General features: G+C 44.4%; 1 long non-coding RNA gene across 1 annotated transcript; it reads left to right on the top strand.

Moving 5' to 3' along the window:
• The first annotated feature begins 1289 nt into the window (after window positions 1-1289).
• On the top strand, window positions 1290-23108 carry LOC107123119. The gene is made up of 3 exons (XR_001482944.1): window positions 1290-1370; window positions 17548-17655; window positions 23060-23108. It is a non-coding gene; the product is annotated as an uncharacterized LOC107123119 (long non-coding RNA).
• Window positions 23109-26332: the final 3224 nt, after the last annotated feature.

The following is a 26332-nucleotide window of genomic DNA, read 5'->3' as shown; positions in this document are numbered from 1 at the left end:
AGAGTGAACAGGAATCTTGGCACTGGCTAAGGAAGAAATCTCCTAAGCTGAATGTCTCCTCTCTACAGACTTCTGTTAAGGTTGTCCCAAGCACTGCAGCATTAAGATGTTAAGGCTAAATTTTCATGTTCTTGAAAGGTTGAATCATTCTGCAGAGTTAATGAGGTTGGGTTCAATTAATTAATGTTTTAAAATAGGGCTTTTTTGTATGATAGCTGCTAGGATGCTGGCAAAACTAGTTTGGGTGTTCACACTAGAAATTCTCCTCTAGCACTTCAGGAATTGCAAGGTTATTAAAACATCTATTTATTTATTAAATTCATATCATGCCCTCCCCAAACGGGCTCAGAGCGGCTAACAGAAGAGGCATATGCCATGATTTAAAAACTAAAAAACAGAATAAAACAATCCATCACAAACAAAGTGCTGGTGCTCTAGATATTAAACTCTTATCAGTTCAAGATGGGGTTCTATTGACATCGATAGATGTCAATGCGAAACATGGTGGTACTAATTTACAAAGATCATTAGTGAGCTGTTAAGGAGCCCATGAGGAAGATAACCTGCAACATGACTGCTGACTATCTGGCACAAGATGGAGCTGAACAGAGATGATGAGGGATGCATCATTGGCCCCTGCCACACGAGGGGGGAAATGTGCGGCCAAAGTGCGGCTTTTGGAAGCCGCACCAAAATAGACACGTCATGGCGGGATCACACAGATCCCCTGAGCCGCGGCTCCATTGCTCCCCGGCACGATTAGATGCCGGGGAGGAAGCCACGGTCGGGAGACCAAGGCAGCCGGCTGTGCATGCGTCCGCATGTGCAGTTTGACCAGGAGCCGGGATGCGCCGGCAGAAGGATGCGCCGGCGACCCCACGGCCGCACTTGCCACGGCCGTTCAGGTAAGACCACCTCTGTCGGTGGTTCTTTTTTGCTGCGGGGTTTCTGGGGTTAGGGACGGATCGGGGACGGGTGCGCACCGCTTCCCAGATGTTGCAGTGAGATCGCGCCCATTTGCTGAGGCCCCGATCCGTCCCTCTCCTGGGCCAAAACCCTCCATGTGACCGGGACCTTCATGTCTACCTCACATTGGCTTTAGAATTTTCAACCAGACAGTGCTTTCCCTTTGCCAATGATCGCACCTGAGAGAGCTCCAGGGAGGGCCCTGGAAAACAAACTGAAGAGAGAGGTAAAATCAGGGGGGTGGGACTTTTGAATGAGCATCCCAATAATCCACCAAAACTAGAAAGTTAATATACTTCTCCCATCTCTTCTATCAGCATCAAGTATCTGCACATAGGGGTCTCAGAAGGACATGTTCATCCCTCATACACCAAAGCAGCTGAAGGGTTCCTGTTACACAGTTGGTGAGTAAGATGAGAAGGCTGAGAAGGGCATTGAGGGAGGGAGGATGAAGCAGCATAGCAAAAAGAGTGATAGGAGTACAACGAGAACAAAAGACAGTGGATCTGCCAACAACCATGAGTCCTCTCTCTCATCAATTACAAAATGGCAGAATTTGCTAAGTTTACAAATACATTGCAGGGCTGGGGTGGATTGGCTTGTTTTTCACTTTATCTCTGGACTCAGCTGGTAGATAAAACAGCTGAATTCTCCCTTATTCATCCTTCAGTGTTCCCAACAGTGTGCACAACAGAAAGATATTTGATTGTTCAGACCTTGTTCACAAGAGATGATGGATCACCTGTCAGAGGATGCTATCCAAGTTTTGTTGTGTGATAAATTTCCTTTCAACAAGACCTATTCAGGTTGGGGGGGAGGTGTTCTGTTTTTTCCATCTAGTCACAGCTGACATGGTGTCCCTCTAGGGTTTTCATGGCAGAAGACACTCAGAGGTGGTTTGCCATTGCCTACCTCTGTATAGCAACCCTGAACCTCCTTGGTGGTCTCCCATCCAAATAATAACCATGGCTGGCCCTGCTTGGTGTAGTGGTTAAGTGCGTGGACTCTAATCTGGGAGAACCGGGTTTGATTCCCCACTCCTCCACTTGCACCTGCTGATGTGACCTTGGGTCAGTCGCAAGCTCTGGCACAGCTGTCCTCGAAAAAGAGCAGTTTGTGTCAGAGTTCCCTCAGCCCCGCCCACCTCACAGGGTGTCTGCTGTGGGGAGGGGGAGGGAAAGGAGTTTGTAAGCCGCTCTGAGACTCCAAGTGAAGGGCGGGGTATAAATCCAATCTCTTCTTCTTCTTCTTCTTAGCTTCTGAAATCTGAAGAGATCAGGCTAGCCTGGGCTACCCAGGTCAAGACTATTTAGATAGGAGTGTCAAAACAAGGGGTGAGTAGATGTTGAACTAGCATCTGTCAATGATGCTTTAAGTACAAAATAAGGTGGCTTCTACACCCCTGGCAAGTGTTTGCGTGTCCCCCATTTGCGTGTGTGTACAGTAATCAGAAAGCAAATAACAGTGGTTGCTTTATTGATCTCCTTGTGACTTGTCTTAGTCTGTTTTCATCAGCAGTGAATAACCAGAAGGAAACATGCAAGGTATTATATATGTTGCTTTTTTAAAGAGAAAAGCCTTGAACTGTTCCAGTTCCGTAATGGACCTGTATGGTGTTTTAGCTTGCTAAGAAACAAAAAGGCATCCCATGTCATGTCACTCATTCCTATGGCATATAATGCTAACTACTAAACAGGTCAGGAAACAACTGGCTGCTCGAGTTGAAAGAGTATCTGCTTGCTACTTCGTAAGGTAATTGTAATGGGAGCATTTCTTCTGAGGGTGACTTAAAAACTGCATCACTCTTCTTTATGTCAACACTGTCACAAGAGCAGGGCCGCTCTCAGGACAGCTCTGGGTGCAGCACATTGGTTGCGTCTATTTTTAAAGTTTCACCCAGTGATGTTCCTTTATGGACATTATGGACCCATGTTTTCCCTGAGATCAGTTACCTTCGCATCAGCACTTACCAGCTGGCCAACAGACTGAGTACAGAAATAGGGTGTCAATGCTGAGTGACTCCTGTCCTATGTATGGCAATGAAATTCATTTTCCATCCTTCCCTCATTAATGTTTCACTTAAACCAGACAATCTAGTTGCAAATGCTTCCACCCACAGGTGGAGCAACCTGAGATTACCAGTTATTCAATCCTGAGTGACTTTCATGTTCAGGACAATCTTTAAAATATGAAGGAAACATTGGTTGGTTTGTTTTTACAGCTCCAGTTAAGAAATAAAGCCTTCAAATAGAACCAGATGCCAAGGAGCTAAAGAGATTAAAATTCCCAATAGAGCTCTCCAGAACATATACCTACCACTTAACCATCCCAGATGGCTGTTGTAATATGATTCAATATTGATAGTGTCTTATTTAGCTCAGAGCATGTTTGCTAAAATTTTATTAGTGTCATTGTGGTTTAATTAAACTGTTTCCCTCTTGTAAAGAGGATTTATTTATAAATGCATAGCAGCAAACAGGCAACAACCATTTTTTAAAAAGAGCAACAATTTCAATAAATGTATAAGTAGCAATGTACAGAACCTAGCCTGAGTGGAATTAATTTATGATTTCTACAATGGACCCTGATTGGACTTGCAAATTTTGAACCATTTACCTGAACGATGCACCATGCTTGCATATTGTCTGTCCCCTGTTGAGTTTCATAGACTTTTCTAATTGCCCTCAACATGGGTTACCCAGTGGTCTAGGTATGTATTCAATGATACGGACAACAGTTCATCAAAAGAGTCAATATGGACTAGCAGAAAGATCATCATTCTATACATTAGATCCATTCCCTCCCCCCCATTACAACCTAATACAGTGGTCCCCAACATTTTTGAGCTGGCAAGCACATTTGGAATTCCATCAGAGGGTGGTGGAGCCACCCACAAAATGGCAGCTACAGAAGTGGAGCCAACCACAAGATGTCAAGGAATGAGGATACTATCAAGTTATAACTCTGATTGTAGCTCTTCAGCATTTCAGACAGGAGTTCTATTTAATAGGATGCCTTTTAAAATTAACATATTGTATACAAATATTTTCTTGCATACATGCAAAATAAGAATGCATATTGAGCTAGCTAAGAAACCCTCATCAGGCAGTATTTGTCTGCATTTTACAGGCATCTAACACACATGCAAAAGGACAAGTGGGGGAAATACTTTTCCTGGCTTCTTCTCCACTTCTATCATGAGTGTAGACATTTTCAACCTTCACTATTTCTTTCTCTCTTTTTTTGGTGAATATTTTGTGTGCGGCTCAGGGGTTAACATGCTGAAGCTGCAGACTGGAAGGTTGGTAGCTCAGCAGTTCAAGACCCGAGTGCCACATGACGGAGTGAGCTCCCATCTCTGGCCCCAGCTCCTGACAACCTAGCAGTTCAAAAGCAAGAAATTGCAAGTAGATAAATAGGTACTGCTTTGGTAGGAAGGTAACAGCATTCCATGCACTTCAGCATTTAGTCATGCTGGCCACATGACCACAGAAACGTCTTCGGACAGTGCTGGCTCTTTGGCTTGGAAACGGAGATGAGCACCGCCCCCTAGAGTCAGATTCGACTGGCTTTCGAGCAAGGGAAACCTTTACCTTTACCTTTATTTTGTGTGTGTGTGCCTGGGAGTCATGGTTGACTTCTGGCAACCCCTAGTCGGGCTTGGACATTTCAGAGAAGTAGTTTACTATTGTCTGGCCTTGGTATTCCTTGGAAGTCTCCCATCCAGTACTTGCCAGGGTCACCCCTGCTTAGCTTCTGAGATCTGATGAGACTGGGCTTGCCGAGGCTATCCCGGTCAGAGCAGCCTCCACTATTTCTTGTAACAGTTGTGCAGAAAGGCTGGTAAAGAGCTTCTTGCACATGTGTATGGTAAGAGAGATTCTGGCCAGATTTTGATAGCAATTATTTTAGAAAAGTTATCAAAATTTGATGTTATTATTAACTCCCACTTGAATAATTAAAATATATTCAAATTGGAAAAATCTGATGATTTCAGTAGAACATCCAGTTAGGTGCATTAGGCATTTTAACCATGCTGACCTATTGCTTTTGGACAGAAGCAAGTCCTGTTGGGTTTTTAAAAGATCATTCTGCCGTTTGCACAGCTAAAGTACATTACATACCTTTATACCATAAACATCAAAAACTCAAAAAAGCCCACCTGGCCCTTCCCACTTTCTACAAACACTTGGCAGGCACCACGAAAGGTGTTGGTGGGTGCCATGGTGCCCACAAGCACCACATTGGGGTCCTCTGGCCAATGGTTCCCTGAGCATTTCTCAGAGCAGTCAGATGACTCACTAAGCTGAGTTCTCAGTTTGGCTCTGGGCCCAGCAGTGACAACAACAAGCTCTGGGAGCAATTCTGGGCCTGGCCATGGCACCCAGACACTGCCACCACTGCAGCTGGGCTCAAAGATGGGTGATGAAGCCTGGAGCCATGCCAGGCTCAGCCAAGGGGGGGGGAGATGGGATTCCCCCCATGAGTCTAGGATGTTAGGGATACGAACCTCCAGGTGGGACTCCAGGTGGGAAACTCCCGGAGTTACAACTCATCTCCAGACTACAGAGATAGTTCCCCTGGAAAAACTAGATGCTTTGGAGGATGGAGTCTATGGCATTGTACCCCACTGGGGTCCCTGTCCTCCCCGGGCTCCATCCCCAAATCTCCAGGAGTTTCCCAACCTGCATCTGGCAACCCTACCCACCCTCATCCTCTGCTGGGAGCCAGGGAGAACCTGGTGAAACTTTGATATATCCTAAATATATAAAAGCCAAGCACACTTGCTGGCTTTCCCATTGACTGTGCTGTGTGCTCCCATCAGCCATTGGCCTGTCAACCACCACTCAAGAGTACTCACGTGCCATTGGCTGGGTGCTGGGTCCGCTCCTCTCTCCCACCCACTGCCAGCCTGGCCACTCTTCCCTGACAGAATAAACTGCCAAAACAGCTGTCTCTCCTGACAAAGACACTTGTCCTGCTTGGCTCCTTTGCAGCTGGCTTGCTACTAAGTTGGACCAATGGCTGTCAAACCATTCTTTGCCCATTAGCCAAATTGCTCTGAGTTAGTATCAATATTGGGGAATATGAGATATTATAAAATATCAATAGACAATAAGGGAACAAACACCTTTATATACAGGGGTCCCGCTTCTTCCAGAAACACCAGAAATAGACACGGAGGCTAGTTTCAATATAAAATGATTCCTTTACTGTAGATTCGTCACAAGCAAACAGTACGCAAGCACACAAACAATAATTAAACATTCACACACACTATACAGATTTAAGGAAGCAGAGGTGATTGATAGCTAATGGAGGGGTGATACTACCTGTCCAGACGTGCAGAGGTCCATAAAGAGAGGGTTGTGACCCAAAACCCAAAGGGTTCCAAGGGTGGACTGCCAGTTGGCATCATGGCATAAAAAACACACAGTCTGAGGCCATGTGTTCACTGGGATATACCCACTGGAAGACAATGCAGGCCAATGGGCAGCCCTGTGGGCTGGTCTCAGGTGAGAACAATAGATTTCCTGGACCAATGATGAGTCCCAGGGGTATGTGGCATCAAAATGGGCAAGGCCTAGATTTGACCAATGAGCTTCCAGAGAGGCAGGGTCTGGATTTAACAATAGAAGCCAGGTGTTGGATGACTGTACTGGGGGTGTCCATTGTGGAACAATAGAGTGGTCTGGCGTTTCCCCTGGTGCCAGACAAAAGGAGTGATGTTTCTTAATGTGTGGCAGGGTGAATCTGAATGGCTGACCATTCACTAGACATGAAGAGTTAATGTTTACCTTGATAGGTCTGGCGTAGGTGTAAGAATGCAGATATCTTAGACAAATATATGGAGACAGGGATGAGAGGATTATTCCAAAGATACTTCCTGACATGGGTGAAGCAGGAGAGGGGGGTGGAAATATGCAACACACTTCATTCATGACAATAGCACAGACCAGAGGCTTTTTGTCTCTGCCTGCCTGTACATTTGACAGTCAAAAGACTAGCCATTTGGTCAGCAGAAGATGCCTAAGGCAAGGGCAGAGACTTGCCCTTTCTTAGTCCTTTTTGGACTAAGCTGACAGGAGAGAAGAGTGGGGGGGGGATTGCTTGCATAGGGAATGCTTGGCCGTGCAACCAGCCTGAAGAATTCTTTGGGCTGAGTTTTCTCAGCCAAGATGTGGTTCTCCTAGCCTCCCAGCAAAAAGCCACTGTTTAAACCACGCCTGGCTTCAGAGGTTGTTTTGGGGTGTTTCTCTCTCCGGAAAGACCACCCCAGGTTCAGTGCTGAGAATGCTGGCAATACACTCTCATACAAAACTGGCCCTGTGGTATACCCTGGAGCTATGGTGGATGAAATGAGAGCTAAGATTAGAGAGAGAATGGCGGCGAGCTCATGACGAAGCCATAAGAGCATCTTACAGGTCATTTATGAGAACCAATGAGATGGCAGTGAAGGCCACAAAGAGGAATTTCTATGCGACCTCCATTGAGTCTGCTAGCTCTTGCCCAGCCCAATTATTTAGAATTATTCGGTCACTGACTACCTTGCCTCAGGGCACACAAAATGCTAGGGAATTGGCTATTGGCTGTGAGGCATTTGCAAGCTATTTTGCAAATAAAGTCTTGTCGCTCCACTGTGACCTTCCGACAACTTCAGTCTGCTATCCCAGGATGAAGTTGACAAGATCCTGGCAGCTATGAAGCCTACTACATGCCTCCTCGATCCCTGCCCATCATGGCCAATCAAAGCCTTTGGCAATGAGGTGCAAACCCTCCTGAAGGAAATTATCAACATGTCCCCTTCAACAGGGACCTTCCCTGGGGGAATGAAGGAGGCAGTAGTTCGCCCTCTGCTTAAAAAACCTTCTTTGGACCCAACAGTCCTTAATAACTACCGCCCAGTGTCTAACTTACCATTCCTGGGTAAGGTGGTAGAGAGGGCAGTAGCAACACAGCTTCAGGTTTTCTTGGATGAGGCTAAGGTCCTGGATCCCTTCCAGCCCGGCTTTCTCCCTGCCCGCGGGATGGATATGGTGCTGGTCATCCTGGTGAATGACCTCCAGAGACGTCTGGATCGAGGCAGATCAGCGCTGCTTGATCCTTCTTGATCTTTCAGCGGCATTCGATATGATTGACCATGATGTGTTAACCCACCGCCTCGCTGACATTGGGATACGGGTACGGGGCCTGGCCTTGCAGTGCCTGCCCTCCTTGCTTCAGGGTTGGGGACAGACGGTGGCACTCAAGGGGGGAGTTATCCCAGCTGCACCCACTAGAATGTAGTGTGCCACAGGGAGGGATTCTCTCCTCCATGTTGTTTAACATCTATGTGCTCCCCCTCGCCCAGATTATCCAGAGGTATGGGCTGGGTTGTCACCAGTATACGGATGACACCCAGCTCTATCTACTGATGGATGGCTGCCCAGACTCGGCCCCAGGAGATCTGGACGAGGCATTGCAAGCTGTGGCTGGATGACTGCGACAGAGCCGACTGAAGTTAAATCCATCCAAGACAGAGGTCCTGCACCTGAGTCACGGGGGATTGAGTCAGGGAATCAGGCTCCCAACCTTCAGTGGGGCTCCATTGGTGCCAACGTTGAGGGTGAAGAGCCTGAGGGTGTTCCTGGATGCCTCCCTTTCTATGGAGGCCCAGGTCACCGCCACTGCCAGGTCTGCCTTTTTCCATCTGAGGCAGATCAGGCAGTTGGCCCCATATCTCGACCCCCGGGACCTAGCTACAGTCACTCATGCAATGGTCACTTCCAGACTGGATTATTGTAACTCGCGCTATGTGGGGCTGCCCTTGACTCTGCTCCAGAAATTGCAGCTAATGCAGAACGCAGCAGCACAGGCATGAATAGCGACACCTGTGCGGGCTCACATCCACCCAGTGCTGAGTGAACTGCACTGGCTGCCTATTGAATTCTGGATCCATTTCAAGGTGCTGGTGCTTTCCTTTAAAGCTGTATATGGCCAGGGGCCAGCATACCTTCAAGACCACCTCTCCCCATATGAGCCCTGTAAGACATAGAGGTCCACGAATCAACATCTTCTTGTAGTCCCCAGCCCCAGGGATGTCCATCTAGCCTTGACCAGATCCAGGGCTTTTTCAACCCTGGCCCCTGCCTGGTGGGATGAGCTCCCATGAGATCAGGGCCCTGTGGGATCTATTAAAGTTCTGCAGGGCCTGCAAGACAGTGCTCTTCCACTGGGCTTTTGGTTGAGGCAGAGGGCATCCCTCCCTTTTCCTGGCAAACCCCCCATCAGTGACCTGGTTCTAATTTGACATCGGGGCACCACTGCTCTATTGAGATATGATTGAAAACTGAACAGGTTATTTTACATGGTAGTTGTGATTTTATGATCTGTGATTTTATGTTGTTTTAATCCTGCTATTAAACAATTGTTTATTATTCTGATGTAAACCACCCTCAGCCCGCTCGCGGGGTGGGTGTTATATAAATCAAATAAATAAATAAAAACAAACTCTCTTCTGGGCATGTGGGGTTTTTTGCAATTTTGGAATTATAACTATTGTTTTCACTCTTTTGCCATTTGAATTCTATACACCTTTAATATTCCTTTCCACAATTATTCTACAACTAGGAATAAGGCCTATTGTGGAAATAAAGACAATGAGCTCTAGAAAGAGGCTCTGGGTGGGTGCCCTGACCTTGGGCACTCGATGTCAATTTGCTGTGGCAACCTCAGCATGGTATAATGACACAGAGTCCACCATTTTCTCCAGGGAAACTGATCTCTGCCATCTGGAGAGCAGTTGTAATTCTGAGTGATCTCCAGCCCACATCTGGAAATTGGCATCAATGGTTCCCTGGTCTTTCTCCACAGTGGGGACCAAAGCAGCCTACATCATTCTCCTCTCCCCCTTTTGATCTGCACAACAACCCTGTGAGGTAGGTTAGGCTGAAAGTCTGTGAGTGGTCTGAAATCACCCAATCAGCTTCCACAGCTAGAACCTGCTCTGAAGTGCTAACTGCTATGTCACACTGGCTGTCTTATGGGGGCCACCTCATCAGGGTATAATGAAATAGAGTTCACTGTTTTCTCCAGAGGAACTGATCTCTGCCAACTGGAGAGCAGTTGTAATTCTGTAATCTCCAGTCCTCACCTAGAGATTGACAACAATGGTTCCCCAGGAGGAAAAGTACAGTCTTTCTCCACAGCAGGGGCCAAAGCAGCTTACATCATTCTCCTCTCCCACTTTTGATCTGCACAATAACCCTGAGAGGTAGGCTAGGCTGAAAGTCTGTGACTGGTCTGAAATCAACCACTCAGCTTCCGCAGCTAGAACCTAGGTCTCTCCCTGGAGTAAATAACTGTTTTGGAGGGTGGACTCTATGGCAATCTATTCAGCTGAGGCCTCTCCCATCCCCAAACTCTGGCTTCTGTAGACTCCACCACAAAATCTCCAAGAATTTCCCAACCTGGAGCTGGCAACTCTAGTCAGGACTGGCCCCAGTGAGTTCCCCACAAAAGCCAAAGTAGGCCTGGAAAGGTCCTCCTGCCTTTGCCTTTTTACTGACAGAACCAAGCTTTATTGCCTAGCAACTGCCACTGACGAGAAAGTGAGCCACAAAGCAGTTTTGGCAGTTTATTCAGACAGGGAATGGCAGTGGGCAGGGGAGAGGAGCGGACCCAGCACCCAGCTAATGGCACACAAGTACTCTTGAAAGGCAGTTGATGGGCCAATGGCTGATGGAGCACACAGCACAGCCAATGGGAGAGCCAGAAAGTGCCAATATGCTGGGCTTGTGTGTGTATGTGTATGATTACCCTCAGACCTCTGGTATTCAGTACCCCCTTTTTTCTGTATTATTTTGCTGCAAAAGCCTAGTATGGCTACCCATCTAGAATGATAACCTGTCACAGTTTCCCTAAATGTAATGGGAGTACTTGTTGTTAGTTTTTATTCCACAATCACATTTTCCAATGGGAAACAACAAACCCATTCAGCACAGAAAGAGTATAAATTAGAGGCTTCAAAAGGTAATAATGAATGAGCAGGCTAATGTCTCATGGGACTCTGTGTCCCTCTAGTGGTAAGAAAACCAGGGGACCATTCCCTCTTAATTGCAAATTACTTTATGCATTGCGTAGTTTCCTTTTTTCTTTTGGCATGCCCACCTTTTAGTGTTAATTTGGTGACCTAAGATTTTTTTTTTAAAAAAAACATTATTGTTAATAGAGTTACAAAAAATAGGTTTTTAAAATATCTGTATGAGAAATGTTGCTTGTCTATCTCCCTTCACCACAATTTGGCTTTCATCCAGGCCCACTAGCCCAATGGCTTTGGGCAGTGTGTGCTATTCCAGAATACAAATCTGGCAAAGAAGGAATGCACCCTCTAATTATGGGGTTGTGACTTTATACTACTGATTAATTACATTTCAATTGGCTAATGAAGAAGCCCCACATTCATTTAGTCATGATTTTGCACAGTGCTTTACTTTATAATAAAGAAAACAATGGCTTGGATCCTGATCCTAATTTCTGCTTGCACTCTTGTTTATCCATTGCAGGAGCAGTTGTCTCATGCTAAGCATCTGTAAGTTCTTTTAAAGACATTGATTTTATATAAGAATATTTGATATTAAAATAATTATTTCCTTTCCTCATGACTCAAGGTGACCTACAAATCACAATTAAAAACAAGCGTAAGCATCTTTATGCTGTTCTCCTGCGGATCTTGGCCTTAGCAGAGAGCAGGTGGGCATTGCCACTACATTGCATTCTCTCTGCAAAGAATGGGAGTACAGGCTGGTCTGCCTGTGTGACCCCTGGATCAAGGACAGTATTGCTCTCCAAAATGCAGACCTCATGGACTGGAAGCATGAGCTCTGCAGAGAGGTGCAGAAGTTTCGGGCCAGCAAACGTGGCAAGAGGGAACAGCGCACCGAAGAAGCTGGAGGGGAGGAGGAGGAGGGGGGGTACACACCCCTCTAAGAGACAGGTGAAGCAAAACCCTGACTACTGGCTGTCAGTGGTGAAGTGGGAGGAAAGGAGCAGCGCTGGGGGGTTGGTGTGCTTTGGTGGAGGATTTTGCCAGGGTTATGGTCAGGGAGTACCTTGCTGATCCCCTGGTCATGCAAGGCCATCATCTGGTCCAACCTTTCCTACATGGCCATGAATCTTCTCTTGTGCCCTCTCACCAGTGTCCATTGTGAGCGGGTGTTCTCCCACCTGAGAGATATCCTCAGCCCCCACTGCTTTTACCTGTACCTTGCCAGGGTAGATGAGTTGTCCTTTCTGAAGGTCAGCCTCCCCCTGCTGGGCTACCCTGCTATGGAACTGGTGGACTAAGATCCAGGTCTCCCAGTGTTGTCCCCCCATGTGTCCCACCATTCCTCCTGCTCTCTATGTGATCCAGCATGTGGCCCACGGGTCGCATCCTTGGTGCTTGGGTGGGAGGATGGCCACATCTTCCAGGTGGGGTTGGGCTTGCCCCACAGCTAACCCAAACAACATCTACCTCACAAGCAAACATCTACCTCATGAACCAACCAACATCTTCCTCATAGCACAACACCTACCTTATGGAAAGACATCTACTCTTCTATGCTTTGGATTTGTTTGGATTATTTAAGTTTGTTTACGTGTATTTTGAAAAGTTTTAAAAAATCAATAAAAACAGAGTTACAAAAACCCCTTAATGTATAAATAATGTGCAAAAATACATGTATTTATTTATTTATAAAGAATTAAAAAACATATGGGGCCCAATCTCACCTCATGTAAAAATTCCAAAATCATGTATACACAAGGGCCAATGGACTTCACCTGACGTGTTTTGGCCTGTTAGGGCCTTCTGCAGAGGTCCAGAAGTAACAAAATTAATTTTATGTATTAATTACTTTTGAAGTAAGTTTCAATATTTTAGATTGCTTTGGGGGGGTTGTTTGTTTTTGCTTCTAGATTATTATCAGTGAAATATCATTTGGCATATGATTGGATCTTGGGAGGCCTCATTTATACTTTCATTCTATGCCTAGTAATTTCACTCTGAAAATAAGACAGTATTTTTTAAAAGTATAATATAGATATTGTTTAGCTATTTTATTATACGTATTTAATTTCACATTTTTAATTTTTTTATAGCAATTCCTTTCTGGTCCATTTTGTATCCATGCTGTATAATTGTACTGTATTATTTATTATGGTATAAGCCAATTTGTCCCTCGTGTTTGACCTCCAAAGAAGGCCCTAACAGGCCGAAACACATCAGGTCAAGTCCATTGGCCCTTTTGTATATATGATTTTGGATTTTTTACATGAGGTGTGATTGGGCCCCTATATATTTTTTAATTCTTTATAAATAAATACATGTATTTTTACACATTATTTATACATTAAGTTTTAATTGTTGGCTTTTGACTTGCTTTTTTAGGTTCTTGATCCTAGTTTTCAGGGTTAAGTTTGTTTCCCTTTTTTGTTCATAGTTTGCCTTGGCTGAGTACCCACATGCATTACGACCTCCCAGCTGCTGTGGAGTCAAAAGTCTGGGGGTGCCTGCCTTTCCATTGCAATTTCAGATACTGGCTGCATGTGTCGCCCTGGGGGGGATGTGTTCTGGACCCAGGTGCAGAGTCAAATAGTACACTCCCATCAGCGAGTGTGCTTCCATCACAGCAGCCTGGAGAGAGGCAAATGGCCATGACATTGTGCATTTGGGATTGGGGTGTGTGTGTTCCCATTTGTTTAAAGGTTCAAGAGCCAGTCTCAGTCACTTGTGCCACTGATGAGATGATTGCTGTGCACAGTCAATCCTTCCCAGGGCCATGAGCCACAACATCTATGGACATCATCACATGTTCACGCATGGGGGGGGGGGCCTTCTTTTCTTCTACAGGCCCTGGAAGCAGCCTGTCACTTGCCCCATAATTAGGTTTATTGCTGTGTGTGGCTGATCCTTTGTGGATATGGATGTCAGCAGCAGGTTCGAGTCACCACTGCATCCAGTGATGTCATTGAACTTGTGAAGGTTAGGGGGTCCCCCAAGGTCACAGAGTCCCAGAGGTTAGGGGGTCCCTTTTGCTCACAGTGCTGGTTATGTTCTGTGTGGCCTTTCCCAGGGCTTCATTCAGGAGTCAGGGGCTACCCTTTGTTCCATGGCTCCAGAGCCATCCCCTTTCATTTGTACCGCTGGCAAGGTAATGGCTGTGCATGGCCCACACCATCCAGGTGTGGGTTGCAAATCTGAGTGGCTGCATCCAGTATATTTATTTATTTAATTAATTTATACCCCCGCCCTCCCCACGAGTGGGCTCAGGGTGGCTATATCCATCCTTCTTATACCAGCTGCAAGCCAGAGCCTGGGGGAGTGGGCATAATGTATCACGTTCAGGTGCACAGCTCAAGAGCTATCCGCTTGCATTCACACCTCTGGCAAGGTGATTGCTGTGCATGGCCAATCCATCCAGGGTGTCTGATGCGGGTTGCTAATATGTGTGGCCACACCTTGTCACCTCTTACCCAGACTTTCCATCCTCCTTTAGACACTGGCTGCAAGCCACAGCTGGAGGGGCATGATATAGAGCATTTGGGAATTAGGAAAGTCCTCCCTTTGTTCCAGAGCTCCAGGGATATCCCCTTTCACTCACACCACTGATCGCCATGTATGGCCAACCCTTCCTGGGAACAGGACGCTGGCAGCACATTTGAGCCACCCCATTCTGATTTTGGTCTTCTGTTTCCTGTTGGACATTGGGTGTTATGTGGGCCAGGGCTTTGAGCCAGCCTCTCACTCACCCTGCTGTCAAGATGATTGCTGTGCATGGCCAACCCTTTTCTGTGCTGCAAGCCTCCACATCAATAGTCATTGTGGGACACTGAGAGGTTGGGCTTGTCAGTGATGGTCTTGGGTCTTCAAGCCACCACACATGTTGTTGCTAGCTTCTGCATTTGGTTCTCTTCTTCTTTCAACATTTCAATGCGGTTGACTCTGGATCTTCTTTATCTCAGGGCCCCAAGCCACGTCCACATCTTAATTCACATGTCAACACTGTTGAGTGTGGGTCTTCTATGTCTCAGGGCCCCTGGCCACCTCCATGTCTTCCTTCACTTTTCAATGCAGTTGACTCTGGGTTTTCTTTGTCTCAAGGCCCAAGGGAGGAGCGGGGTTGGCCATACCCAACAATCATCTTGTCCATGGACAGTGAACGGGGCCCAGGGACATGGCCACCCACAAAACTGCAGGTGACTCCTGTGCCCAAGGGAGGAAGGGGGTTGGCCATACCCAGCAATCATCTTGTATGCAAGACAGTGAACAAGGCCCAGAAATGTGTCCACCCTGCAACAGTATGGGTGTCTCCTGGGCCCAAGGTAGGAAGGGGGTTGGCTATACCCAGTGATTCTCTTACTGCCTCTATGGCCCAGGGGGAGAGGGGGTTGGACCCCTGGGTTTTGGCCACTGAATGTTGGTCTGGATGGGCTATTGGTCTGATACAACATGGCTTCTCTTATGTTCTTATGACAACCTCAGCAATCATGCCACCTGTGCAGTGGGTGATTGGTTCCTGGGCCCGGGGGAGAAGGGCTGGCTGCTTTCTGGCACCAGGCTGGGTGGGGCCACATGGGTATGTACTCGAGGTGGGAGCAGCAACAGGGAGTTGGGATGAAGAGGGTGAGGATGCTTCCCCTCCCCACCCTCTGAATAACTGCTGTTAGGGGTGTCTTGGGGCAGTGCCAAAAACTCTTTTGTCTCTGTGGAGAGCCCCAGGAACAGATGAGGGGAAGAAGGTTTTTAGATCTTTGGTGATGCCTGTAGTGAGAATATTTGAAATAAACATTTAGTTTGGATTTAAAATCGAACCACAATTTCCTATAAAATCCATGTAACCTTTTCTGTCTTTGTAGTAAGCAATTTGCAGCCTGCTAACAGTACTGAACCAAACACCCATGATGCCTTGCAAACCTCTTTGTCTTAAGCAGATACCTTTCTGTAGTCACGTACGGTACGCAGAGGCCCTACATTCCATTCCCAGGATTTAAAAACAAATGTCAATGGCCATAGGTGTGAAGACTTGAACCAAGGAATAATAAAATGCATATGGCAGGAAGGAGGACCCTTTTGGTCCCAAGAAGCAGTAAATTTGCAAAGGAATCGATGCCAAATGACACAAGGATTCACACGCCCACTTCCATCCTTGTGATAATGTCAGCAATGTTTTATCTTTAGTGCCTGGAACATAAAGGACACATTGACATAAACATCTTGAGGTCTGTCATTCAGAAATTTAGGTGTTAACTGGTTTTGCTCTGTAAACAAAATTTAACTTTCTGGAATGTGAGAGCCATCTCCTGTCAATGGTTTGGTCATCAAATGCCGATTTATGTCAATTGATGTAATTTATAACTGTCAGAGTTATTTAGCAATCCTTTGATCAATTTGTATAAATTCACTTCACCTCCAACTAGTCTTGGCTGAACCCTCTTGGAGTCAGGGAGGCCACATCTCCCTAGAGCCTTGTCCGTTTTTTAGCATGCTTTAAAGGGGAAACTTTGTATATTTTTATCTCTGTGTTCTCATTTATCTACATTTAGGAAATAGAGTTGTATTGTGTTGGCACCTGGTCCAGAATTTTGCTGGCCGTTCACCTGGCATTTAACCTTGGCTAAGTATTTAATAAAGATAAGTTTCATTTTTTAAGAAGAGACCTTCTTTGAGTGTCTCTGCCAGCGCTTAGCAGTTTCCAACTTTACACCTTTGCCTGTGGTAAGGAGGCAACACTCAGGGGAAACACAAACCATAAAAGAGTGTGGGTGACACGGGTGACACACATTCACAGACATGTGTAGCCACATTTTCTCTCCACAATGCCCTGCTAGAGCTGGCTTCCATTGCCCTGGCGGGATGGGTTTGGTGCCTGAGGACTGTGGCACAGGGGTGGAGGATTCTTCTTCCCCACATGATGAGCACCCTTTGCATACACTTTCATCCTGACAGCACACAGAATGGTTCATTATTTGATGCCTCTAGCTTGCACAGGGTCCATTCTATACATTCCTTAAGCTGCCCCTGACATTTCCACAAAAGCACTTTTCTAGGGCACCTTCTTTGGGGGACTATAACTTGGACCCCCAAAGTCCAATCCTCACCAAACTTGGTGGGCAGGTAGAGAAGAGTCAACTGGAGTTCCCCTGTGTGTTTGGAGTCTCTAGCATTCTGGGGGGTATTCTGCCATATCATGAACTTAATGAACCTTTTCATTTCATATGAGACCATTTTAGTTTGGTTTGGTTTGTGGCTCGGTTCATGGGTCCACCACAACCCACAAACTGAACTGAACTGCATTTTCCTGGTTTGTGCCCATCTCTAGTAGACATATGCAACAAATTGTCAAGTATACGTATTGTTTAGATTTGATTAATTTTGTCTACAGCATGTATAATGATAATATTTTATTGAAGAGTTCAGTGTTTCACAGTGTTTCAGTTTAACTTGATATCCAAATACAGTCCTAGTGTGACTGTAGGAGAATGTTTTTGGCCAATTAATACTATTTCTCTTTTTTATTGCATAATCTGTATTTTCTATTTTATTTTTCCCCTACCTCTTAGATTACGGAAACGAAGAAACATGTGCTAAAATAGCATAGGATGCAGCAGTTTGCAGCTTTCTTTCAAGAGCATTGGGTATATTCAAAATGTTGCCTGTAGAAAATGAAGGTAAATATGCCAAATAGTACAATTGTATAAATTATATATTTATACAATTATATATTTATATACAATAAGTGTGACTTAGCGTGACTTAGTGTGAGCAGCTTCTGCAGTCTTTCTGGCATTTTTGCTTGCTCAAGAGCTGTAGAGCTCTAGAGCAAGCAGAAATTTTGTGCTGGATCCAACCCCATTGGATTTTCATAATATATATTCCTCAATAACGTCTTTCTTCTTTTTGTTTGTATTCCATTGTTAAGGACATCGGCGCACAGTTAGTTTTAAAATATCACAATCTAGTAGGACCTGGGAGATCAAATTCTATCTTGTTGTGTTGTATTGGTAGGGGCTGCAAAGAGAATTCAGGTAATTGTTTTAGGTAACATTTGCTTCCTTGCTTCATAAAAATATATGGATGTGAATTCCCTTAGAAGTATACTGATGTAAGGGTAAGGTAGTGTATGAGAGCTAATTAGATGTTTATCATCCATATTCTTTCTCTGTCTTTAGTTCATCTTGTTGGAACCAGCTATCATCAATATATCTAATTCTGAAAGTGGTCAGATCTGTGGATACTTAAATCTGGAGATTAGAGCCATGAACAGACAAGACAGACTTCTACAAACCTGAACAAGGGGAAGGAGCAGGGCCCTTTCCAAGGCTGTTTTGGCATTTGAGGGAGGAGTAAGCAGGGCCAGGCCTAGCAGTATTTGGGGAAAGGTGACTTGTTATCACACAAATAGCATGATTTGTCCAGGACTGGCTGCTTGTTACAGCAGCTGCCCCACAATAGCCAATATTGTGTAGTGGTTAAAGTTTCAAAATAGAATTTTGGAAACCCAGGTTTGAATCCCCAGTCTGCCATGGAAGCTCATTGGGTGACTTTGGGCCAGTCACACACTTTCAGTATAACCTACCTCACAGGGTTGTTGTGAGGATAAAATGAAGGAGAGAAGAATGATGTAAGCTGCTTTGTGTCTCTATTAGGGAAGAAAGTGAGTATAAGTGAAGTAAATAAATAATAAATATAGCTGAATATGGGAGGGCAGATAAAAGTTGTGTTGGCTAGTGGATGGGAAGAAGAGAAAGAAGTAAGGAAAGTGGAGAAGATATGGGGGCTGCCAGAAGGAAAAAAAGAGAAAATAATATGGTGAAGGGGATACAGGGGAAAGTGAGGTGCCCCCTGCAAATCTTTGTGGGTTTCCCACTGTGTAACTGGATCTTGTTAGCCAATCTGCTTTATCTACAGCAGATGGCAAACTAAATTTAATATGGGTTCCTGCCAAAGTTTATGGAGGTCCAGACCACCCCAAGGATGTCCCAGTGAAAGAGTCAAGACTGGTGAATTCAAAACAATCTGTCTTTTACTGAATAATATCAAAATCACATTCAAACAATACAGATGCACACACACATTCAATCAAGTTCCTTTAGAATTACAGTAATAGAGAATAGTTCCTTTTACTTAGGAGGTAGGTAGGTAATGGTTCATACTCATCTGTCCTGAAGCCTTGTCTGTTGCAATGAAGAATGAGGGGTAAGGAAAATAGAACCCAGGGGTATTTCTAACTCACACTGCCAGAACCAGCTGGCAAAGTGTGTACCTCTTTGGCTGCAGTCGAAGAGATCAAGAATAGACAAAAGGGTTGTTGGATAGCAAGCTGGACGTTAGGGGATAAAGCAGACAGGGGGTGATGGAGGGTTTGCGGCTAGCAAAGACCCATCACATGGTCCCTGAGTTTCATAGTTGGATCTTCGGGTGGGTGGCAACCTTGCCAAGCTGAAGATCCACCTACCTGTAAGTCCGTCCCATAACTACAACCATTGGTGCGTGTAGTAAGGGCGTCTACTTTAAGGGTTTGGCCAATATTTGAAACTCTAAACTCTAACTCAAGTGAAAGCCATCTGGTTAGGTGTGAAAGCTGGGTGTCAGGATCTTCCTTGATGTGTAGATAGATCTTGGCTTTCCCAGGTAATCAAAGCAACATCTGGCAGGAAATGGCAATTCAGATGTAGAGTGAAAACGTGTATTGCATGACATCAAGTCCTTCAGCAATGGGGGATTATCTCTCTTTAGCTGTTGTTTCTGCTAACAATGGCAAAATGTGCTTCTCTTCCCCTAAGGCTAGGAGCTGTATGTGTTTAACATGAAATGCAGGCAGGTACCTTCTATGTGAAACCTCTCACAACAGGTGATTCAATCAGCTTTCCCAAAGCCTATGGGTATATATGTGTATGCACAGTCCATGTGGTGTGTGTCAGCAGATATAAATCCATGAATTGCAAATATCAGTCTCTTTCTCAACAATCTTATTCAGCCAGCATCATGCAAGTGGGCCAGACTTTGTCCAAAGAGATGCTGACAGTGGGAGAGAAGGACGGAAAGCTAAGACAGGGGGGCATTTAAAGGTAGGTTTGCTTGTGGGCGGGAAGCAGAGATGGAGACAGGAAAAGGAGGAGACCTTGCAGGTCCCTCACATGTTTTCTTCTAACTTGTAACTTTATAGTCAGAGAGCAGTGGATACATTTGTATATATTAGGGAAACAATGTGCTTTAGTTGCATGTGTCCCATAACCACTGGTAATTGGGTATGGTTGCTGGGTTGCCTTTCCAACCAAGACAGCACCCCTTATCCGAATAAACTGTCAGTACTTCTCATTTCACTCCAAGGCTACAGGCTACGGATAACTGGCTTCTCATGTGGCAAATATTTGCATGAATTCACCCTTCATCTAACATCAAAGAGCAGTGTAAAAAAATTGAGGCATGTGCTTGCACTGCCAGAGTTCTTGGCTCCTATATATGGTACTTAACAAACATGAGCTGTTGCATAACCACTAGAGGGCAGTTTGTTCATGGCTAATTGTGGTTTCTTGATCTCATGGGTTTAGGAATTGACTCATTCCCCCTGAGCTGATGTTCCTTTTGTCACTTCAGCAACTTCAGCAAGGGCATCATGCAGTTTCAAACCAGAGGATTAATCTGTAGCCATCCCATAGAATGGATAAGACTTTGTTATGCATTCAGATTTGCTTCTTACTTTGTCAAAAGGGAAGTTAATGCACACACCCTCGACACAATGAATGAAGGAATTAATTGTGGCAGCTATTTCACAGGGAAGATATTTTTCAGTGTATATTTATTTAATTTATTGTCCTGTCTTCCATCAACCAACAACAAGCATACAATGAAGCTTGAGTCCAGTGGCACCTTTAAGACCAACAAAATTTAATTCTGGGTATTAAACTTTGTTGATCTTAAAGGTGCCGCTGGACTCAAACTTTGTTCTATTGCTTCAGACCAACACAGCTACCCACCTGAATCCAACAATAATCATGTTAAAGTAGCAATACATTATTACAATAATAGAAAACTAGCAAGCAGCTATTAAACAAATGTGTCCCCATTGGGGGACTTGAAGTTGAGAATCTAATCAGCAAGGGATGTCTTATGCATGTTGCAAAAGTTTAGATACCATGTCATCAGTAGGGCTGCTAGCCTCCAGGTAATGGCTAGGGATCTCCTGGGATTACAACTGACCTTCAGGCAACAGAGATCAGTTCACCTGGAAAAAAATGGCCACTTTGGAAGGTGGTCTCTATGGCATTCTACCACCCTGAAATCCGTCCCCAGGCTCCACCCTCAAAATCCCAGGTACTTCCCAACCCAGAGCTGGCAACCATGTTCATCAGACAGTGCTTGTAACCCAGTTAGGATAATTTTTCGTAAAAGTCAATTGTTTATTCTCTGGCTTCCCCCCCCCCAATGCTCTTAAAGCTCAGAGAGGGATTTCCTCCCTAATCAAGAAGGAAAAACACTGGGCTAATTAACAAGATCCTTATTTGTCTCTCTCCCTTTTTAAAAGGGGCCACCACTCCAATAATAATACTCCTAGCGATTTGTTGGTCAACTCTCAATAATATGAAGTCTATTAAAATGTAGCAGTAGCATCTTATTTGCAGAACGGAGCAGATGCCTGTGCCCCTGTGCCTTATGAAACAGACTTGAGGATTGCATACCCAAAGGGCACGAATCATCTGCTTTGACCATCAGAGATCACAGTCAAATCATCTTTGGGAAGGGCCCTCCTGTGCCAGCAGGAAGTACAGCTCCTGTAACTTTGTCCTGTAACCTTAAGTTACAGTTTAACAAGTTTCAAAAATCAGTACTATTCCACAGTTATGAAGCTGAAGAACATCTCAGTTTGGTGTATTGGTTAAGAGCAGTGGACTCTAATCTGGAGAACCAGGTTTGATTCCCCACTTCTTCACATGCAGCCAGCTGGGTTCTCTCCGATCTGTTCTCTCAAGAGCAAATCTCTCAGAGCTCTCTCAGCCCCACCTATCTCACAGGGTGTCTGTTATGGGGAGAGGAAGGGAAGGAGATTATAAGATGCTCTGAGACTATGAGTGAAGGGTGGGATATAAATCCTCCTCCTTTTATATTGTGTGAAAAACAAGCAGATTACTAAACTTGGAATATACAGTACACCTAAGAATGGTTCAATGTTTGCAAGATTTGTATACTGAGCAAAGAGCTCTCTCTTCTGTTGTAGATACCAAGCTTTCTCAGTTCAATACATCCTCCACTCTATTCCATGTCACATCACCAACAAACACTGTATAATCCATACATGCTCTCCACTGGTACATCCGCACAGTCCGATACTCCAAAACTGGAGGCAGTGGTTAGTTTGCTTCTGCGTACACATATGGGAAGCTTTTGTTGCAGTGTTTAAAGACGTATCAGATGCTAGTCAGTCATATGCTAGAAACTGGGATGAGTTTACATTCATTACTTTCTTGAGCTTTCTCCCTGTTTTCCAGTCTGTCGTGAAGATCAGTGCAGAAATATCAAGGGATAAGAGCCCATGAAAACCAGCAGCTGCTTCAGCACTTCAATTATCCAGTCTCTTGAGTCTCCAGGGCCTTAATGAACACAGCTTTGAACATTGTGCAAAATAGTTATCTGGTATTGGTCCCATGTTGACTCTGCTGAGACTTGTAATTCATTTTGCAACCACTTCCATGTCTGCTGAACCCTTGTCCAGTTTTATGGAGACCCAATCTGGTGACACCTGCTATTGCAGACTACAGTTCACAGCCAGGGAACAATCAGGGCATAACTGTGTTCAGCAGAATCTAGAATGACTACTTATTTCTTAAGCAATGGTTTATCCAGTCTATCCAATAAGTAGTCCTTTCACCTTTGCTTTCTCTCCTGTCATGAGTTACTGCTCAACTATATAGCCCAAAACAAGTTTTCCTATGCTGGATACACAGACTAGCACTGTTCTACTGATGTCTATTAGGGTAGATTCTAAGTAACTGACAGCTGTATGAGAAACAGAACCAAGCCTATTCCTAATTAGTTGCCAGCTTGTTTCTGGCATGGTTCCTGTAAATTTTACAGCTGCACAGGAGGCAGAAATGGAGTCCCTGAAGCCTTCCTCCCCATCACAGTAAGTCCATACTTGAAAAACTTTCTAAATTCTAGCTCATCCTGAAGCTGTTAATTGCACAGGAGTCCAGCAAAAAAAGAAGATAGCAACATTCTTTCCCCTGTTTCTTCCAGAAATTACCAGTCATAATGCGATGCTTGTCACCAGGGGTATTATTGCCTACCTATACCAGACTATACAATTGTCCTGCATTTATTACATATAAACTGATTTCAGGCATCCAGCCCAGAGCAAGTCCATAATAGTCCTGGACAATAACTTGTGGCATCTAAAATTACCTTTTCATTTCAACTGGTAAATAAACCTTGCAGAGATATGAATAGGACCTACCATTTCCAATTTTCATACAGCTGTCAAGAGTGCCATGACATCATGGTGCTTCTTTACAGGATATTTCAACAACCTAGCCCCTGTGGAATGCCTTCTATGTTTATTAGGGGAAAAACTCACCACAACAAAAATCTTCTGAGACTGCCTATAGTTAGATCTTTGGCACAAGCACATGACCTTCCCTAGAGAAGTGGTTTCCAGACCTTGTTAAGCATGTCAGTTTTCAGTCACCTCCTCAGTCTCTTGTTCAATATATCTCAGCTTGCTGAACTGAGAAGCCACCTTAAGATCATTGGTTTTATATACTGTCACAGATTCAAACACCAATGACAAAGACCCTAACGATCGATTTGCAAGGATGTAATGACACAGAACAGATCACAATCCCCCCTCTTCATCTTTCTTTAATGGATTTGTAAACACACCTTAGTTGAAATACCATCGATGGTACCAAAAAATGGACTCTCCTAATGAAAAGGCCCAGGTAGCCTGTGCTATGATAAAACATGCTCTTATCCAGGTGATACCTTTCTGCATGTAATTTAAACCTGTTGCTTCGGGTCATATCATCTGCTGTCATCTGGAACAGCTCCTTGCCCTCCTCCAAATGACAGCCTTTCAAATATTTAAAGAGAGCAATCATGTCCCCCCCTCAACCTCCTCCAAACTAAATATTCCCAAGGCCCTTAGCTTTTCCTTGTAGGGCTCATTTCTTTATCATATTTGTACCATCGATGGTATTTCAACTAAGGTGTGTTTACAAATCCATTAAAGAAAGATGAAGAGGGGGGATTGTGATCTGTTCTATGTCATTACATCCTTGCAAATCGATTGTTAGGGTCCTTGTCATTGGTGTTCGAATCTGTGACAGTATAAATATTTGAAAGGCTGTCATTTGGAGGAGGGCAAGGAGCTGAAGCAATGGGTTTAAATTACATGCAGAAAGGTTTCGGCTGGATGTATGTTTGTATATGTATGATGAGCCTCCTAGGTAGATCTTCTCATTTCGTTGTCTTCTTCACAGTATTGCTCAAAGCACATACATGATGATGTAAGAAGTCCAACCCATGCAAAAGAAGTTATATCAGAACCAAAAAGATAAATATTATCATTCCTCATGAGATGCAGAGCAGAAGGCTTCACATTCACCCGGGACAAGAAAAAAGAGCTCTCAAGAGTCTCCATGTGGTGTTTAGTAATTTATATATATGAGAGTTTAATAATAGTTATACAACTTGCTATCTTGTAGTTATAGGTATATTATATGTTTTGCATATTATTTTTCTAGTTAATTCAGTGTTTCTCTTACATTGTGAATTGGCTTGTCAGCTTCTAGCATGACTCATACACAGTAATTCTTTATAAATTTGTCTAGTAGCATGACTCATATACAGTAATTCTTTTTAAATTTGTCTGCTTGTTAGTATATACCTGCCAGGAAGGGGCAAGATAGATGGCTCTTTGGGTATCCTGTCCTGGTCCATAAAAGTCTTGTGGTGTGTGCCTTGATTTAATTGGAGAAAAGCAAAGCAGTACACATAAGACACACTCCCAATTTCAGGATAAGTTGAAGTGAAACCCACTGGGACAGGAAGAATTAAAACATCTAGACACACAAATAGGCCTCTACCATATAAACAATACAGACAGGGGTCATTTCCTGCAGGAGCGCACAGGAGCAGAGTTCCGACAGTAAGGAGCCCAGGGGGCTGTTAGCCGAATTGCTTTATTTACAGCAATTGGCAATTTATAAATGGGTTCTTGCCAATTTATACCAAGGTCCCGTTCCCACCAAGGGTTACCAGTAAAAGATTCGAGGCGGTTGTGGTTAAAATAGATGTCTTTTACTTAAAAATATATCTCATACAAACAATACTGATGTACTCACACATTCAATCAAGTTTCTTAGAATTACAGTATGAACATAAACACAGTTGCATTAGCAGGTAGGGGTGATGGTGGGCAATACTTATCTGTCTTGCAGTTTGGTTGTTCCAATGAAGAATGGATGGGAAGAAATGGAAAATAAAGGGATCCACACTACCAGAACTAGCGGGACTGTGTGGGGGTCTCTTGACAGCAGATCAAGAGATCAAAGTAGAGGCAAGGGTTGGGGATAGCAAGTGGGGCTCAAGGGAAGTAAAAGCAGATAGGGGTTGTTGCGGGGATTGCTAAATGTCCTTTCCTGTTAAGCCTAACCTACAAATGGTTCATGAAAAGCCTGCAACAAAAAGAGGAACCTTCTATCAATTGAGGAAGCTTCTAAGCCGGCCCACAATTTCGGCCTCGATATTGAATCAAATCCGTTTTCAAGTCAATGAAAGCAGCAAAAGGCGAATTAGGACCTTTAGCAGTGTATTTCTCTATAAGGTGTTGATTGTAAGGCAGTGGTCTAAAGTGGATCTAAACTCTCTAAAACCAGCTTGCTCTGTCACAATAACATTTTCTTGGATCAGCCAATCCTCAAGCTTTACCAGAAGGTGTTTAGCATATAACTTGCTACATATATTTAAAAGGCTAATAGGCCGATAATTTGCGGGCTTTTCTCTTGTGCCCTGAATATGGGGACCACAATTGCCGTATTCCACTCTGAGGGGATAAGGCCTGAAGAGTCTATAAAAGTGAAAAGGGCTGCAAGGAAGGGTGCCCACCAATCAATATTTTCTTTAAAAAATTCTGGTGGAAGTCCGTCAGACCCTGGAGCCTTAGCAGATTTTAATTGAACAATATAGGATTTAATTTCCTCTTGAAAAACTGGTGACCAGGAAGGCAAGTCCTCAAAATCAGCAGTTGTCACTGGGGTTAAGGGAGAATCTTTATACAATTGCTCAAAAAAAGGTAACCCATTTGCAGGGCTGTATGGGGGGATCAGTCTGGGAGAAAAAAATTGTTTT

The sequence above is a fragment of the Gekko japonicus genome, unplaced genomic scaffold, assembly GCF_001447785.1.
Source record: "Gekko japonicus isolate JY-2015 unplaced genomic scaffold, Gekko_japonicus_V1.1 scaffold501, whole genome shotgun sequence".
NCBI lineage: Eukaryota > Metazoa > Chordata > Lepidosauria > Squamata > Gekkonidae > Gekko > Gekko japonicus.
This window is presented reverse-complemented; position numbering and strand designations above follow the sequence as displayed.